Below are 17,668 nucleotides of genomic sequence, written 5' to 3'. Positions count from 1 at the left end.
ACTGTTTACAACACATGGTCTTACATTGATTAGTTGCATGCAAAGGGGGACATTATGCATAACTGCATGAACCTGTTCGATGTCCAGTGTCACTGTCAATTGGAAAGTGTTCACATAGTCCCATTTGAGCGAATACCAAATCCTGTGAGTCTTAAAGGAAACTAATGGGAAACATCTGTATTCATTTTAAATATTGCATTTGGGATAGATGGTCTTACCAATGAGTTCCCTCATATCCTGGAATTCAGAGACAGCAAAACTACTCAGGGTCATAAGATTTTTTCTCAAAATGAAAAACCCTACATTTCTGCACTTTATACATCTACTCAATTCGAAAGAGCTAACTTCAAATGCCTACAGTATCTGACTAAGGACAAGAGTTGCAAACACCCATCTACACTAGTGCTGTTTTTACTTAGCCTTGATCAGTTCTAAAAAGTACACATTTTCAACAAGTTATTATGCCAATATACTGTATTGTACTTTATAGTGTCTCGTTGTGGATATTGCGTGAAAGCCATATTTACTGTAGCAAAACACTTTATGTTGCTAAACTAACAGATCATGTGGTCACTATCTACGTATATGTAGTGACATACAATATAGTTTTATACAGAAGCCCAAACTGTTAAGGAAAATTTAGCCTGGGTAATGATGTCAATTTTGAATTTTCAGTGAAGGTCTTATCTTGATACGGTGAACAGAGTATTAAATAAAACCTTGTACCGGGTTTGATGTTTAATGCTTTTCCTGTCCTGCTTAAATTATCTTTCTAGCTCATACTGTATACACAACTAACAAATGCAGCGGTTTCTGTTACATTTTTGTAATGTGACTTAATTAATAACTTATGAGGCCAAGTTACAGAGTCTTCATGATTTAATAGGTTCTCTATAAAATACTTTTCCATAAACTCTGTTATTGTTACTAATACAGACTTAGTTCTGTAGTTACACATACTTAGTTAAATCTCCCTCTATTCAGGAGTTAAACACTCAAAACTGCTCAAAAAGTTCAGGCAAACTTTGTTATTGGAATTTAAGGAAAAGTTATTAGGTGTTGAGTTATGTCTGGCCTCAAAGCTATAGCAGCAGCTGAAGTTAAACAACTAATTGAAACTCAGGACAATAATTCAGGGCATTCCAGACATGTCTGTAAACAGTGCAGCAATCTATTTATTGCGGCCTGGCTGAGGGCACACTTTATTTAGACTAATGTGGAGTTCCGTTTCTATGGTAATGAGCATGTAATGCTGTTAACTTCTTACAACTCTTTTCAGTTGCTTGTTTAAACAGAAGCTCTGATTCAAAGTCAACTACTGGCTTGCTAGACCTCTGAAGGTGTCATGAGCTGTAATTTAAAAAAAAAATGAAAGCACGAACACAAAGCAGGCAAAAGAAAAACTTTTCTGGATGTTTATTTGCCATGAATCATCCTTAGTGCATGGGACTATGAATCTTGGAAACAGAGGATGTCATATTTCTTCCTTTTCTTTATTGGTTATTGCTTATATGATGATGTCACATCTTCTTCTGAAAAGTTCATTCACAAAAACCTCTTTAACAGTAGGAATTTACAGATAAAGGGCACATTCACAAGACTGATCCAGTTGTGCATTTTTCAGGAGATGGGAGGTCCACATTGTATTTTCTGTGCACTGAACCAAGCACACTGATGGTCTTTGTTACATGAAATGAAATATTTTACATTATGGATGAGGCTATACATTTAAAACATCTGCCAACAATTAAATATAAGAATTTACTCAATGCCCTTCTGTAAAAGCATGACCTACTTTATTCTAATGAGAGTAGTACATCTGCTATCACTCGCACTTGTTAGAATATGTTCAAATGTACGTACTTTATATCTAAGAAATCATATGGATGGAAAAAACTACAATAAATCCATCTTTATTAATATGCTTCCTCTGAATAGTAAGAAAAAGATTTTTGAATTAATCTGCACTGTATACTGTTAATACTTAATTTCTGTTTTGCACCTACTGTAGTGGTTAGCAGAACATTGCATATTTTCTTAGAACATAGAGAAAGTAATCAAAGCCAGTTTGACTTTTAAGTTTATGTACTGTATATCAGTGACTAATTTTTCAAATGTAGTGAGTTGAAAACAATTAAATAAAAAAATAATTGGCAGAATATGACATATCCTCAGCAGCACAGGTCTTTCATGAGCATTGCTCATAGCCCATCTTTCACATGAGACGTTAAACCAAGGTCCTGACTCTCAGTGTCATTAAAGATCCCCGGGCATTTCTTGGTAAGAGTAGAGAGTTATCCCGGTGTCCGGGCCAAATTTCCCCCCTAAGCCTTTACCGTGGCCTCCAAATTGTTCCCATGTGTGATTGGTTTGCACTTGCCCTGCTATGGACTGGCACCGCGTCCAGGGTGTACCCTGCCTTGCACTCGTTGCTTTCCGAGTAGGTTCCAGCTTCCCGCGATACCGTATGGTATAAAGCGGTTTGCCAAATGACATATACATTGCTCATAGTTCACTAAGGTGCCTACTCAAGTAAATCTATTGGCTAAGGCCCTGTAGTAGTCTACCAAAGCACTAGATCAGAAAGTACAGGTAACTAAGAGAGCAGAAGAACTGGTTCACTACAGCATAAAACTGGTCTTGTTATATAGAGATGCATGATGAGTTAATCAAGAGTTTTCATGGGACCAAGCTGGGTTGTTCCAAAAAGAGCCAAAAAGTGAAGCTGGGAAAAAGTGAAAGTGTAAACTTGGATTTCATTTATGTTGATAATAAAGAATGGTGTTAGTTTCCTCATTGCCTTCTCCAAAACCAAGTATTTATACTGCTGAAGAACACAGTATAAAGAAAAAGCTATGGGTCAAAATAATACACCATAGTCTGTGAGCAAATACTACCTAGGACCTGAAAAAAGAGATTTTGAGGTGGACTCCACTGGGTTTTTCTCAAAAGAGCTCCTCAAGTTTGACCTTTAGAAAACAGAAACAACATCACTTTGGAAGTGTCTAGTCTTCCTTGAACACATTTTACATTATAAGGTAGTTTATATTTAATTAAAGGGTTTATTTCCCCTATTTATAGCATCTTAAATTAAAGCCTTTATGTGAAATAACTGAACACAGTAACTATTACTTAACATACAGCATGTGTTTGAGGGAAATTCATGATAGGACGTTTTTGTATAAAGCTATCCCTGGGCTCCAATTTTTATTATCTTATGCTTCATATTTTCAATTCAGTTTTGAATTGCTTTAAAAGTTGAACCTACAGTAGGTACAACAGTTCATTGCAGCTGCTTATGAAGAGGAGGATTTCTTTGCTCAGTTTCTAGAAGCAAGAATAGCCATCTGAGTGCAAAATAGTGTTTACAAATATTTCCTTGAGGAAGATGAAAAGCAATTTTTAAAAGGGGGTCCATTTTAAAAGAGATGAAGAATACAGTACATATTGTACGTTTCTTTGAATTTATACAATAGATATCTTTTCTACAAAACTGTCTAACAGAGCAGGCCAAATTCCTGAGTTTTAATCAGTCTTTGTGTCCCTGCTGGGGAAAGGCAAAGGTTGTGACTCAGAATTTAGCACAGCAAGTGTTCTCAATCAATGGAAGAATTATGGCAGAAGAACCCTTCCTCTTCCAGCAAATATACTTGCTCATTAGTCTCTCAGGAGCCATTCAGTCATGTTTCGACCGAATAGTTTGGGGCAATAAGCACCATAACAAATTTGTAATCAATCTATGCAGATTCCGAATAAACTGTCCAAAATTTTACCAAGGTGATTTTTAAGATTACTGCAATCTGCCGTTATAGACTTTTAAAGTTGTGCCTTGAGACAATAGAGCTCTACATCATGGTAGTACCGTAAGAAAAAGAACATATGATTTGAGTAAAGGTAGTCATTGGCTAACAGTTCTAAAGATGCCAAAAGATATTAGCCATTTCCAGGCTTGTATGAGAGAAAAAAAAAACATATATTTGTATATTACTACTATATATACAACAAAATTATAAAACAATATACTGTATGAAAGGCATGTCTATCAGTGAATAATGAAGACTATGTCATCAGTGATTATTATTAAGGTTCCTATGTTATAGGAATGGAGTTGTAACACTGTGGCTAAGGATCTGTGCCTGTGGCTGGAAGGTTGCCAGTTCAAATCCTGTGGCTGGCAGAGAAATCCTGCTCTGTTGGGCCCCTAAGCAAGGAAGCAGTGCTCCAGGGGCACTGTATAAATGGCTGACCCTGTGTTCTGACCCAAGCTTCTCTCTCCTTGCCTGTATGTCTTATGGAGAACAAGCTGGGGTATGTGAAAAGACAAATTCCTAATGCAAGTAATTGTGTATGGCTAATAAAGTGATCTTATACCAACTACAGTAGAAGTTAGGTTGAAATAGCACTATACTGCTTTCAGTAGCATACAGCTACAGTATAACATACAGCTATTGTAACAATTTGAAATTCACTGTGAGAGTTGCATTAAATGATAGCATGGCAGTTAAGGTAATCCCTGAGTGTAGTGAGTGGATTGGTTGGCCTTTATAAACTATAAGGTACTGAGACATTCACTTTGAAGACAAAATTGGAAGAGAAGAGCTACTTTAAAACTCAAACTAACTACAGTAGGTGTGAGTTAATCAAAGGATAGTTGTAAAGGTGGTGTAGGGGTGGGAATGAGATAAAAGACGAATGCAAGGAGCAGAGAGGTTTACAATTGTATTTCTAGCTTTCCAGAAAGTGACATCACGGAGGATTACAAATTAAATTAGCAGAGGTGAAGTAAAACTTGGTTACTGTCATCCCTGATGAACCTTCAATAACACTCCACTTAAACACATAAGAAAATAAGAAGAGCCATCTAGCACGTTAGGCTGTTAGCAGTTCATTGATCCAATGATCTCAACAAGCATTTTCGTGAAAGAAACTAGTAGGTACCAGTACAGTAACTACTTTCAAATTAATTCAAATGTATTGTTTGAAAGTAAGTACAGTAGGCACAAGAGAGTGACAAAAAAGTAACTGTATATCCAAGTCTATCCTAATTCAAACAGTTAGTACAGTAGGCACAAGAGAGTGACAAAAAAGTAACTGTATATCCAAGTCTATCCTAATTCAAACAGTTAGTACAGTAGGCACAAGAGAGTGACAAAAAAAGTAACTGTATATCCAAGTCTATCCTAATTCAAACAGAGCTTTAGGTAAGGACCTTAGTATGATTCAAACATGGACATATTTTAAATGGCATTTTATGTTGAAAACTCACCCAGCAGAAATCTGCTTATTCCTAGTAAGGGTCTTAGCATTCTGGACCATAGGGCACAAAATGGGACTACACCCTGGGTGGGACATCAATTCAACATTGGCCCATGCATAAAGACACACAATTAAGAGGGAGGAAACTAGAGCACCCAGAGAAGACCCATGTGGCTGGACGCAGGGTGAAACTCACAGAAGCCAGCCCAGTGTGGGATCAAATCCAGATGTTCTATGCTACACATACTAAAATAAAAGTATTTTTTGACATCTTAGTCATAGTGTTACTGTATATGTGGAAGAAGCAGTCAAAAAACTTGCTAAAATACTTTTAAGTGAATAGCTGGTGGTTTATGGGTCAGCATAAATATTATTTGATAAGGTCTTAAAAATGTCATATGATGAAGCACTCCTGCTTTATACTGTATGATGGAGAAGTAAATAAGGGATTCTTAACCACTCTTTCCTCTATCATTAGAGTGTAACATTTTATACTTGCTCCAGTCCAAAACATTTGGTAATAGCATGCACATTGGTAGTTTGAGAAATTAAATCTTTAGTACATGAGCCTCATTATTATTATGACCAATGTTTTTTTCTAGGGTGAATAACTGTTGCCAAAATGGCACCTTGAAGGGAGAAAGAACAAGAGCAAATGATTATTTTTACAGTGACTCGGACATGTGAAACAACTTGGTATTTGAATACAAGAGTTCAAGTTTGGCATGTTACTACTGTAAGTGCATAATCGCTGTCTTTAAAATAAATATTTTTTTCCAGTTATATTCTTATATACCATACCAATTCTCTTATCACTGCTCAGACCTACAAACACGCCTACAAACCCCCAACCATACACAGGGAAAAATAAGGAAGTGTAGGCAAACTCCTCTGACAATCTCCCCCTGACCTCTCCCTTTGAGACAATCATCTTTCAACACTTACACAAGGATTTGTTTTGTTAAACCAAGGCTCAAACCCATGACACAGGGATCCTAGAGATTAACCTGAATGTAAAGGTTTTTTTTTAAGGAAGATGGCACCTCAGCTTAAGCTGCTGTTGCAGCACAGAGCTGTAAAAATAAAAAAACAAAGAAACCTCAGCCTTTCTTTGCCCTACTGTCTCCTCTTAAGTATGTAAATTGGAGTGACAATTATGTTTACCCACAAAGATCATTGTTATCCCTCATCTCTTTTAGTGTCTGGATGATGATCTATGCAATTTCTGAGGTTCATTTAATGCTTTATATTGCGAAAACAGGAACGTTAACATAAGTGAAAATGCCAAGATTACTAGATTACACAATTTTCATTAATTATTTTAAGCATTCAATTAACTGTTCATAGATTTATTTTTTTCAGTCTCTAAATAAACAAATTAAACCTTGTTAAGATGGAAATTATGCTGTATTTTCCATACATGAAAACCATGTACTTAATAGGAATGAAATAAACTACAGGTACTTTAACATAGAAAATGTACACAAAAATGTCTTTAATACTGTATTCATTACATTGCATTCCCTTGGAAACTAAATAGTTAAGCATGTTGTTTTATACCATTTAGCCATGATTGGTTTTATTATGTAGGCTTTAAACATTTGTATTAGCAAATCTGTTGACTACATTTTGAAACATTCAAGGAAAATGTAAATAAATCCTATAAAACAAAAACAAACAGAGTAATGTAAAAATTGCATAGAAACAGGGGGAATACCCATAGAGACATGCCTTTCCTTATTACTTTTTCCACTGATTGAGTTACTGTAGGAAAAGTTACAGTACTTTACAAATAGCCCCCAATGCCAGGCAAAGCAATTCTATCCACAATTAATGTGACAATGACAGCTTACAATACAAATTTAACCAGAAATTCCAACCTTTCCACCTACCGTATGTATTATTTTATCCAGTTTCCCCGTGCAATAGAAAATGTGGTGCTTTATTTCCTTGTCTTATTATTTCCTGTTTTAAAAACTTCAAAGAGATGTGGCTTACAGCTCAGAAGGCTTTCTTCATTTGTCTTTTGGAGAAACAGCCAAAGTGACAAAGGAATACGCACATTTCAAAAGACAGCACAAAGAACTCCAGCTTCTAAGTACTATATGTGTAACTCAGAAACAATACTGTAAAAAGTTTTTTTTTCTTTTAAGACTAGTTACTGCAGTATTAGGTAGGAGAAACTGGCTTGTTGCCCAGGTTTTAACAGTGCCTGCCTTGTCGAATGCTAAATGAGGTGTATAACGGTATTCAGTCACTCTCTGCCCTGATCCTTCAAAACATTTCTTCGCTTACAAAAATCTGTTCTAAAAAAATCCACATATGGAACTTGTTACTCCATTTGGTGGAGTAGAAACAGCTGAGTCCAAGACAAATATAATATGTGAGTTAAGACGTAGGCCCACATGAAGTTATAAATAGACCCCCTAAAATGTCAATTAACCCCTTGAACAATGAGCACATGAGCACATACGAGTGAAATGAAATAGTAACTGTTCAGTTTACAGCTGCTTTAACAGGGTTTTCTCAGTGGAACTAGGGAGTAGTAAATTTGACAGAATAATGAACATAGATTGCATCATCATGGAAAATAAGGGCTTTAGTTTTGAAGATCACGGTCCTGGGTTTCAATGTACAAAACAACTTACTGTAATTGTGATTAAAATACTTGGAAAGGTAATGTTCATGGTACACATAACGGCTTTTGTAACTATATTGAATTAAACATCTTCATATTTTTCAAAATATTACATTTGAAGGCATGGGTACAATGCGGTGTACTGTAGCTCCTCTCACCCCCTGACAGACCTGCTGCTACATTCTACAATGTTCCTCTTGTCAGCTTTAAAACTTGAAATGTGGCATCTGGATTACACAAGAGTTTTAGTACCGGATGTTACTAAATATTTAACATGTAAAGGAGGCAGATGTCCTACTGTTCAGCGTGGAGTTAACCTCTGTGTGTCCCTGTGTATAGAATGAGACAATAGTGTGTTGAATCAACAATTTATGACTCTTCTAAGTTTTATGAATTAAAATATTAATCATTATATTCCAAATTAAAACAGAGACAGAGAGAGAGTAAGGCATGCATAGAGAGATCATATATACTTTGGGAGGTTAACAAATGAAAGGATGCCATTTGAACCATGCAGTCATTATGGTACAGTATTTCTTTTAAAAATATTTGATAAAATACACATTACATAAATTTAAAACACTCAAGGGCTTACAGACAGTCCTACTGGGTATTACAGAACCAAGACCAAAAGAAGAAAAAAACTACCACCTACTACAAACTATTATTTTCAAGTCTTAATTATAAGTTTTTTTTATAGAAGGGTTACAGCTAAACTCCTTTTTTAGATCAGACTGAAAATAATACTTTTCATCCCCTGTGTCATGATTTAATGTATTTGCATATGTTTTTTTTTCTCTTTTGTTTTCAGAAACTAAAAGCTCTGCTTGTATTATCGGATGGAATAATACAAGATATTATTTTCAGCTGTTACTTTACATTTTTGTTATGTCTGCTCAAACAATAAATAATAAGCTTTAGAAAATGGGATTGGTATATTGTGGTAATAATGTACAGATTTTTAAAACCTATTCTGTCAGGATGTCCTTGTGATTTTAAGTAGTAATTACAATCACACGTGTATAATTTCAATAACAATTTTTTTAATCCCAAAAGTTTTGTTATTTTGTACAGCACCAATAAGAACCAAGAGGATTTATTTCTCAGTAGATTAAAATTAGACATTATTTTTTGCTATGATACTGTATACGTATTTATCTGTTTGCAGCATCTGCAGAGAGACTAAACGTTTAAAGATTATGAAATATTTTTCAACGTCATCTGATTTACTGTAATCTTGGACTAGCAGTGGGATACTTTAGGATTTCCATCTATTGGTAGCTTTGCATGTCAAGCTTTGCTTGTCTAAGGTTGCCTGTAAATATAATTATGAAATTCACTCTGCTCTCTATTAATTATAACAATATAATTATTATTGCATAATAATTATAATTATTGTTATTACAGTAATTATAATTATGTAGAGAGGAATTATGTAATGTAAATTTAAAAATAATTTAAACATGATTTTGAAAGAGTTTGCTTTGGAAGTATCAAATAAATATTATTCTCTTTGTGTCATGAAGGATTCTGAAAAAGCACTGGATCTCACAGTAATTCAACAACAATATGCTTACAATGCATTACATTGATTCTATTGGACAGACATGGATGATAAGAAGCCAGAAGGTTACAGTAACTTGAGAGAGGTTCACAAGCAATCATGTAAATACAAACTGAAATAAAATGAAAGAAAAACTTAAAAGTTGATAATTTATGTAATAGCACTTAGATAATACAAACTTGAGCACTTCTGTAATAAGTCTTTTTTTCAGTTATCAGTAATAACCAGTAATCAGTAGTTATTGTTCATGACAGTGACTCCTTAGACCTAAAGTTAAATAATCCAGCTGCACTGCTGAAATCCAACTGGTTATGCCATCTCTTACCAGCTGTTCTGGTGGATATGGTGTTGTTTTTGGGATGTCTGCTACTTCAAGTTTTACATCACACTGTTCTTTTACTCTTTTAAAAGTAAGGGCAAAACAAAACCTAAGGTTTTCATCTCTTGCCTGTTCTTTCTTCTTATAAAAAAGCCAAGTAAAACTGGGTTTTATGTAATATCAGCAAATATTAGATTGTGAAATTAGTGTAACAGTTATACAATGCCTTTGGTAACTGCTTTGATTTAAATGCTGCACACTTTACAGTACATACATGTAATAAAATCCCAAATAATATAGACTTATCATAAGGAAACAGATATCCAAGCTTGGAAGGATGCTGAAACTGAAACTCCATTCTGAAACTGTGCTTACTCTGACAAAATACAGTGATACTACCTGTGGCTTATGCAAGACAGCAACAGTTAATATTTTGTGTAGAAGTGGTAAACAATCCAGGTGTTGTAATCAAGACTGAAAAACCATGTCTTACATCGAAAATGTTTCTTGGAGTACCAACAAGCAGTAGATCATATTTACAGCCTGGTCCTAACATGGCCAGCACTAGGGTAGCGTACAGAGTCCACGACATTAGTATAACCTACAGTTTTTCATGAGGTATTTTCTGCCTTCTTATGTTAGTGATCCTTAAAATTATATTAGAAAACAATTATCACAATAAATAAGATATCATACAGTACCTCCACCCAAAGTGTCACAAACTGCACCTGAATCACCACAGCAACCACCAAGACCTTTCAATCAGTGACAACCCAATCCCGATGAAAAGGTCGGTCCCATCTGTGCGAGTTAAAACACCTGGCTGTTTAAGACTTGCTCCTGTGATATTCTAGTGCTCAGTCTTAGAGATTCAAATCTGGTCTTGGACCTCTCTGTGAATTTACGTTAGACTGTGCTTCTTTCAACTTAATTTTGTGGATTTCTCTTTGGATTGCTTGCTCGAGTTTTCCCTGGTTTTTGGACTTTGCTTACTCTCTGTGACCTTTGTTATGGATTCCCCGTGGTGCTTTGATTTTGAGTCTCTCTGGCTACGACACTTGCTTGTTTTTCGATTTCAGCTCTGGACAGTGTTTGCTACTGTTTGTTCACTTGCCTCAGCGGTTGCTACTTACAGTACCTGCTCTTGGATCCAGCCTTCAGCTTCAGACAAGTAAGCGCAGCCTATTATAACTAAGCACTGAATACGAGGAGCTTGTTTTTATCTTTTAATTCATATGGAATGTAGAATTGTTCATGGTCAGCTCATTTTCAGTTTTGCACTCTTCTAACGTTCTCAGAACAATGTTAAAAACAGGAAGGTTTCTAGTGAAATTTAGGATAATTGTGGTATGCCTGTGTACACAGGCTGCATCCCTTCTCATTATCCCCTTCTTCCTGTGTAAGTCTGGAGGAAGCTGAAAAGCGAAAAACAGTTACATAAGCACATATTCCACTCAAAAACTCAAAGATTGAACCAGAAAATGTCAGACACGTTTCTTTTCTGTCGTCACTCTTTTATCAAAGCTAAAGTTGAGGTTCAAGCCACGTCTGTGAAGGTCAACTTCCATATTGTTCATACTGGCAGTAAAAAATGATGTCTGACAGAGATTCTTTTTCCTTCTTGAAGCACAGGGCCTATTTGCTGTTAACTCAGCAGAATTCTTTGGCAGCAGTATTAGGAAATTCTACATTAATGCCTACAGCCGGTCTTCACTGAATCACAACAAAAGTTTTCTCCAAGATGGTGAAATCAATAGCTAAAGAGATGTTGTTAATAAAGACAAATCTTTTTCTTTTTGGATGTTCTAAATGGCTCAGAAATCCAGAGTATACATTATGTGTAACTAGAATTCCTTTCATATTAATTTGAAAATTGTGAAGTATAAAGCAACTAGAGTTACATCCATGAGTAAAAAATGTCAAGATCTTTTCTTTCCAGTGCTTTGAGATGATACAGATTATGACAAACGACTCCATCTAAAATAGGTTCCGGCTCTGCCATGACCCAGAATTGAATAAAGCAGTAACACAAAGGATGAATTCTACTGTATATAAAATTAAAAAAAAGAATGAAGTCCAGCAGTGGTTTTTCACTTTTACCTTTTATATTTTACAAGATTGGTTAAAATGTTGTTTTCATCATAAAAAAGAAACTCAACTGGTTGGACCAACCCAGGTAACAATTATATTAATGGTTTCTAAAGACCTGGACACATTTTAGTTTTGATCACTTAAGCTGGTGGTCTGTTACGTTAATTTGAAAGAAAGAAAATGTGAATAACATTCAGCCCTCATGGACTGGATTGCCCCTTTGTTAAACCTATTTCTAATTTAATTGATAAAGTGTTTTTAGAAAATATTTGAATTAGGACTATTACGTTTTACTCATTTGGACTCTCCACAGCTAGGTCACAGTATTTGAAACTGCTTTGATTTTTATTTGCAGGAATACATTTTGTCATGTCAACTGTTCTGCCATCATGTTTTTTTTTTATCCTGGAAGTTACTTTCATCATGCATTCATGAATATTCTTTGGCTCCAACATAATCAGGGTCACTGGTGTGTTGCTGTATTATGCTCAGAAGTTCTAACATCTTAATGCTATATTACATGATTCTTTTGTGCTTTTTCTCCTCCGAAAAAGCGGTTCAAGATAATTAATTTAAATGTGTTGCATTATCTCAAAGTTGATTTACACTAAAACAAGTGGCCAAGTGGACTAATTGATCATTCCACAAACTTGAACACAAGCAAATCCAATTTAAAAAGTTAAGAATAGCGCATGATGTACTGTACAGTAGATGACAATGAAGTGCTTTGCTATCACCTGCTGTCTTCTTCCCCAAGTACCAGGTTAAGCAAGCATACTGTACATCTTATCTGATATCTTCAGTCACCTGTTATCTGTATCTTCTTCAATACCTGTTGATCCACTATTGTATGAAAGCATTTCCCAAGTTTGACCTGGGATATTTTGTCTTCAGTTATTGTTATCCAACTTGCTTGTGACAACTTACTGACTGCACCAACTTTGCACAGGAGAGTTCAGTTACTGTATGTTGTTGTTTATCAATTGGGATACAGTTAAAGAATTCCTTGTTCACCCCTTTCTAAAGTAGTGTCTTCACTCATAGAGATGTCACATGCTCATATTTGTGTGTTTACCTATTTTTTTCTTTTTCTATCTCTTGTCACTATCCTGAGCAAATGTCTTTCCTAATTCCCCTGGTTCACCTGAAGTTTCAGGGAACCTGGATCATGAATCAACTCATGTGGTAATATTAAACCTCTAGAATTTTTCACTGACAAGCAGCAGCTTGCTCTTATCATAGCACTCTGCAAATTGCATGATTATGTGAAGACATCATAAAAATGTACCAAAATGTACCAAAAATGTACCCCCTAATAGATCATGCATCTTGGATCTGCATACTGCATGTTTTAAAGGTGCTTTAATATCCCTTATTTTAATAATACTATATAGCTTTTAAAGCTGATTTGACAACACATTGGTTACAATTAAATATGACTGGATTAACTACAAAAAATAACTTTTATAAAACTGTATGATAGACCAAATTCTTTGAAATGAAACACAGCTACAAAGAAAGCATCCCTGTAACATACTGTACTGTCTTCATCTGGTTGAATGACTCACTCATAATCTGTTACCAATGCTGGATGAATAACTGTTTCATTCAATTTTGAAAGTTTATTTATGCATTTTCTGAGAATTGCTTTACTGAAACAATCCCCCACCCGAAAGTTTGGTCTTGACAGTGCTAGGCAGTGCTAGCCAGCCAGACAACTTAGCATTAATCCTCCTCCTGTGCCAGTTATGATTGTTAATTCTTCTGGAAGCTGAATTGCTAAATCCTGTATACATAACATTAGGGCCATGCTGTTTTTTTTTTGTGTGTAGTCCCAAGGGGCTTATTCATTGACACAGTCCCCACAGCAGATCTGGAACATTTGTTTTCAGGTACTCCACAGCCTTTTGTTTCACATTCCTAGGTTGCCTACAGATAAAGTCAATGTTGTCAAGAGGAATATCATTTTAAAGGTGGAATTGATGAGGAAAAATAATTCCTCACAGGGTTTGATTTCCACACCTCTGGTGCTATTTGTGAAAAGATTGTATGTTCTTTTTATGTTCATATGCATTTCCTCTGGGCTCTCTGGTTTCTTCTCACACTCCAAAGACATGCTGTTTGGTTAATTGTCTTCTGGGAAAATTGGCAGTGGTATATGTGTGTACTGTACTGTATGTGTGTGTCTGTATGTGCCCTGCAGTGGATTTGTGTCCAATTCAAAGTGTATCCCATAGTGTCCCATAATTATCCTCTGCTAATATTGTTTTGTAAATCAACATTGGATTTCAATTTTTAAGCATGTTCTATTTAAAGTCAGAAGTACCTGTTACTTTAGGATGTTTTATATCACTTTCTTTAGTGTGTGTTAGTTTTATTATTCATGCCTGAAGGTGAATGTTACCTTGAAAACCAGAGGACTAACTACAATTAGATTTTTTCACTCTTGAATTACTGAGATCGCATTTCTCCACACAAGCAAATTCAGCTGGGTTGTCCAAACATTAAACTTCCTGCAGAAGGTCATATGATTGCTAGGTCAGCAGGATTCGTTTTCCTTGCCCATTGACTGACTTCCTTTCAGAGGAAGGTTACTTTGTTATCTTATTTTAACAGGTCTTGTGTGACCATTCACAGTACTTTTTCATTTTGCCTTAAAATACAGTACTGTTCTATATTTGTCACAAATAATTATACATAGAAGTATTATTACTTAATTATAAGACATCTTTCTCCGACCTTGATGGATTAATTGAAAGGCATAAAAGCAATATTTTGATGAATTTGTTAATTATTTTCCGTTGAAAAATGAATTCTTCCTTATATTTCACTGTATCTGTTCCAGAATTTGGTGGTTTTAGTATGCTATCAGATTACGGATCTAGTCAAGGTTTTGGTGTGAGGGTCATATTTTACAGTAGCATACATTAAAATCCATTGCATATTGTATATCTGAACTATACACAATACTAAGCAAATCTGATATCATAAAATGTACAAAATCGCTCATGCCTAATGCCCTGTTCTCCTCTTTGCCTACTGAGAATTAAATGATAATATGTGTGAAATTACATCTAAAAAACACCACAGCCTAGTGGTACTAAGAGGTAACCAATTGTACTTTTTACCTCCTCCAACTATTTTCTAGCAATGCTAACTGCTGGCGGAAGACTGATGAGACCTGAGCCATCCTATACAGTCTGACACAACCGGGCATCAGAGAAGATTCATAAACTGGCCTACAGATAACTACCTTCCAGTGTCTTTTGCAGGCACTGTTACAATGGTAACAGAATGACTCAGTGTCACTACCCTAAACAACTGCAGTTTATCCACCAACGTAGACAATGAGCCTCTCCATATTATTGAAGGTGGTGAGTTTTGATATAATGCTCTTCAGTGTTTCATTTGATAATGAATATACTGTACAGAATGTGTATGCAGTAGAAACCACGAAATACTAGTTGAGGACTGTGTAATTATTTGGTGTAGGGGCCTTAAATACCAACTTTAGGAATCTGCTTGTTGATAGTATTTCTCTGCAAGTGCTATTTTGACAACATCTGGAGACCACACACACATTGTTGCAGCAACAGGAAAGGGAATATGATCCTCTATTAATTCAGCATAATAATACTTGCCTGTGCATGACAAGGGTCACAAAAGACTTTCTGCTTCTTTCTGACTTATTTCTGTACTGTGTATTCAGATATTCACCCAGCTGGTGGATCTTTAACCTGTTGGATGGGTTGGTAGATGTGTACATTTTTTTTATCTGGTAGTTAGGTAGACTGAATGAAAATCTTCCCTGTGCCCCACATTAAACATCTGCTAGTCTATGACATGCCCATTATGAAAATGTTCAGTGTTATAACCCCAGGAAAGTACAACACATTGCCTGATATTTTAGTAACATTTTTGTACAATCAACAACCTTAAAATAATTACTATGCAGAATTTTGTAAATGTTCCTATAGTCATCTGTCATTTAATACCACATACCATACCAGACTGCAAATTACTTATTATTAAGTCAGATTCTTACTGTATTCTACTATACAGTAGTTATAAAGCAAGACAGTTTCATAGAAACATATGACAATGAATGGCTCAGGAAAAACCTTTACCTTCACATTTCCTTTAGCACATATGAACTATATGTTTCATTTCAGGAGCAGAATGACAAATGCCTTTTCCTGTTTTCAGATACCATTCCTGCAGTCAACAGCTGAGAAGGGAATGATCAGGAGCTCAAAGCTGCTGAATCAACTTGTAAGCCAGCAGGGTGGTCCCAATTCATGATAATTATAAGCATGAACTGTTTTTTTTTCCTGTAGTGTAAAAATCACTAACACTGCAATTAACTGAAAACAACATTTCTGGTTAAAATATTGTGTCAATTATTTATGAAGACGTTTCATTAGAAAGCAAAGGCATAAGGAGGTAATCATGGGACTATAGTATGTCCACTGTGAACACTTTCTTTTCAAAAACACAACAAAGTTTGCAGATGAGAGCAGGGTGTTCTCATCTAGCTAATTTCTTTTCTGCCCTTAAAGCTCATTAATCCAGCAGTGTGTTACTATTGGCCAAATTATACATTTACTGTACCTGGTTGCTAAGAGGTCTTGAGTTCAGTTTGGGAAAAGGTGGTACAGCTGACCCAAAAACCTCACTCGTGAATGTCTGCAATAGTTATGCCCTGTGCTGTACTTATGCTGTACGACACAGGATAAATTTGTCGAATCAGCACTCAAGTTGAAGAAAAGGCTTCATAACAGTATTAGAGAATGCAAGAAAGTAAAAATAAGTTTTAAACTGCAGTTAAAATCACCAATGAATTTAGAGTTCCAGAATAGTTGGAATTATAGAGGAAACAACAATCTGTAGGTTTCAAGCATGGGGAAGGAATCCAGGTTTCAAGACAGATATGATGAAGCCAGACCCTGCATGACTTTGCAGAATTATGCAGAAAGTGGGCAACAAGATGGCGAAGTGGTTAGCATTGCTGCCCACAGGTCTGGGCCCATGGGTTAAATTTCTGGGGTGCTATTTGCATGGAGTTTGCAAGTTCTCCACTTGTTGGCATGTGTTTCCTCAGGGTAACTACAGTTTCTGCTCACAGTCCAAAAATGTGCTGGTAGGTTAATTGGCTTCCTTGAAAATGCTTCCTGGGATAGGCTCTGGGCCACTGTGACCCCCTTTTTGGATAAGCAGTTATTGATAAGTAAGTGATATGATGTGAGGGTTTTAAAGTAAATGTGAAATCTTACCAGTCACCAAAGTCAGGGAATTAAAATGACTTCAAGTTATAAAGTTAATGTTTAAATGATTAACAGATTTGGTCAAGATTCCAGTGAGATGAATTTTATGGTAACCAATCTATGGTAACCAGTGTAGGGTGGCACGGAGGTTGCAGCATTGCTGTCTTGCAGCCTTGGGGCCCTGAGTTCATTTCTGGACCTGGGGTGTTCTCTGTGTGGAGTTTGTATGTGCTTGCTGCGTTTATGTGGGTTTCCTCCAGCTGCTTCGGTTTCCCCCCACAAAAACATACTGGTAGGTTAAGTGGCTTCAGGGAAATTGAGTCCAAGGTGTGAGTGTGTGCCTGTTTGTACCTTGCAATGCACTGGCATCCTGTCTAAGGTGTACCCTGCGTTGCACTCATGGCTTGCTGGGATAGGCTCCCACTCCTCCATGACCCTGAATTGGAAGAAATTATTACAATATGGAAGGAATGGATGGAACCAGTGTTTGTTCCCCCATGAAGTGTCTACCATGTTATAAAAAGAAATCATTTCCC

General features: G+C 35.9%; 1 protein-coding gene across 1 annotated transcript in view; it reads right to left on the bottom strand.

Annotated features, from left to right (window-relative positions):
- The window catches only part of LOC148672975 (disabled homolog 2), a 50,043-nt gene extending 42,476 nt beyond the window's left edge, over positions 1 to 7,567 (bottom strand). Inside the window, exon 1 of the mRNA XM_088629071.1 lies at positions 7,149 to 7,567. The gene's annotated coding sequence lies outside the window, so the exon portion shown is untranslated. The remainder of the gene's footprint in view (positions 1 to 7,148) is intronic.
- Positions 7,568 to 17,668: the final 10,101 nt, after the last annotated feature.

Source organism: Lepisosteus platostomus, chromosome 4, assembly GCF_059453375.1.
Source record: "Lepisosteus platostomus isolate fLepPlt1 chromosome 4, fLepPlt1.hap1, whole genome shotgun sequence".
In the NCBI taxonomy this organism is placed as follows: domain Eukaryota; kingdom Metazoa; phylum Chordata; class Actinopteri; order Semionotiformes; family Lepisosteidae; genus Lepisosteus; species Lepisosteus platostomus.
This window is presented reverse-complemented; position numbering and strand designations above follow the sequence as displayed.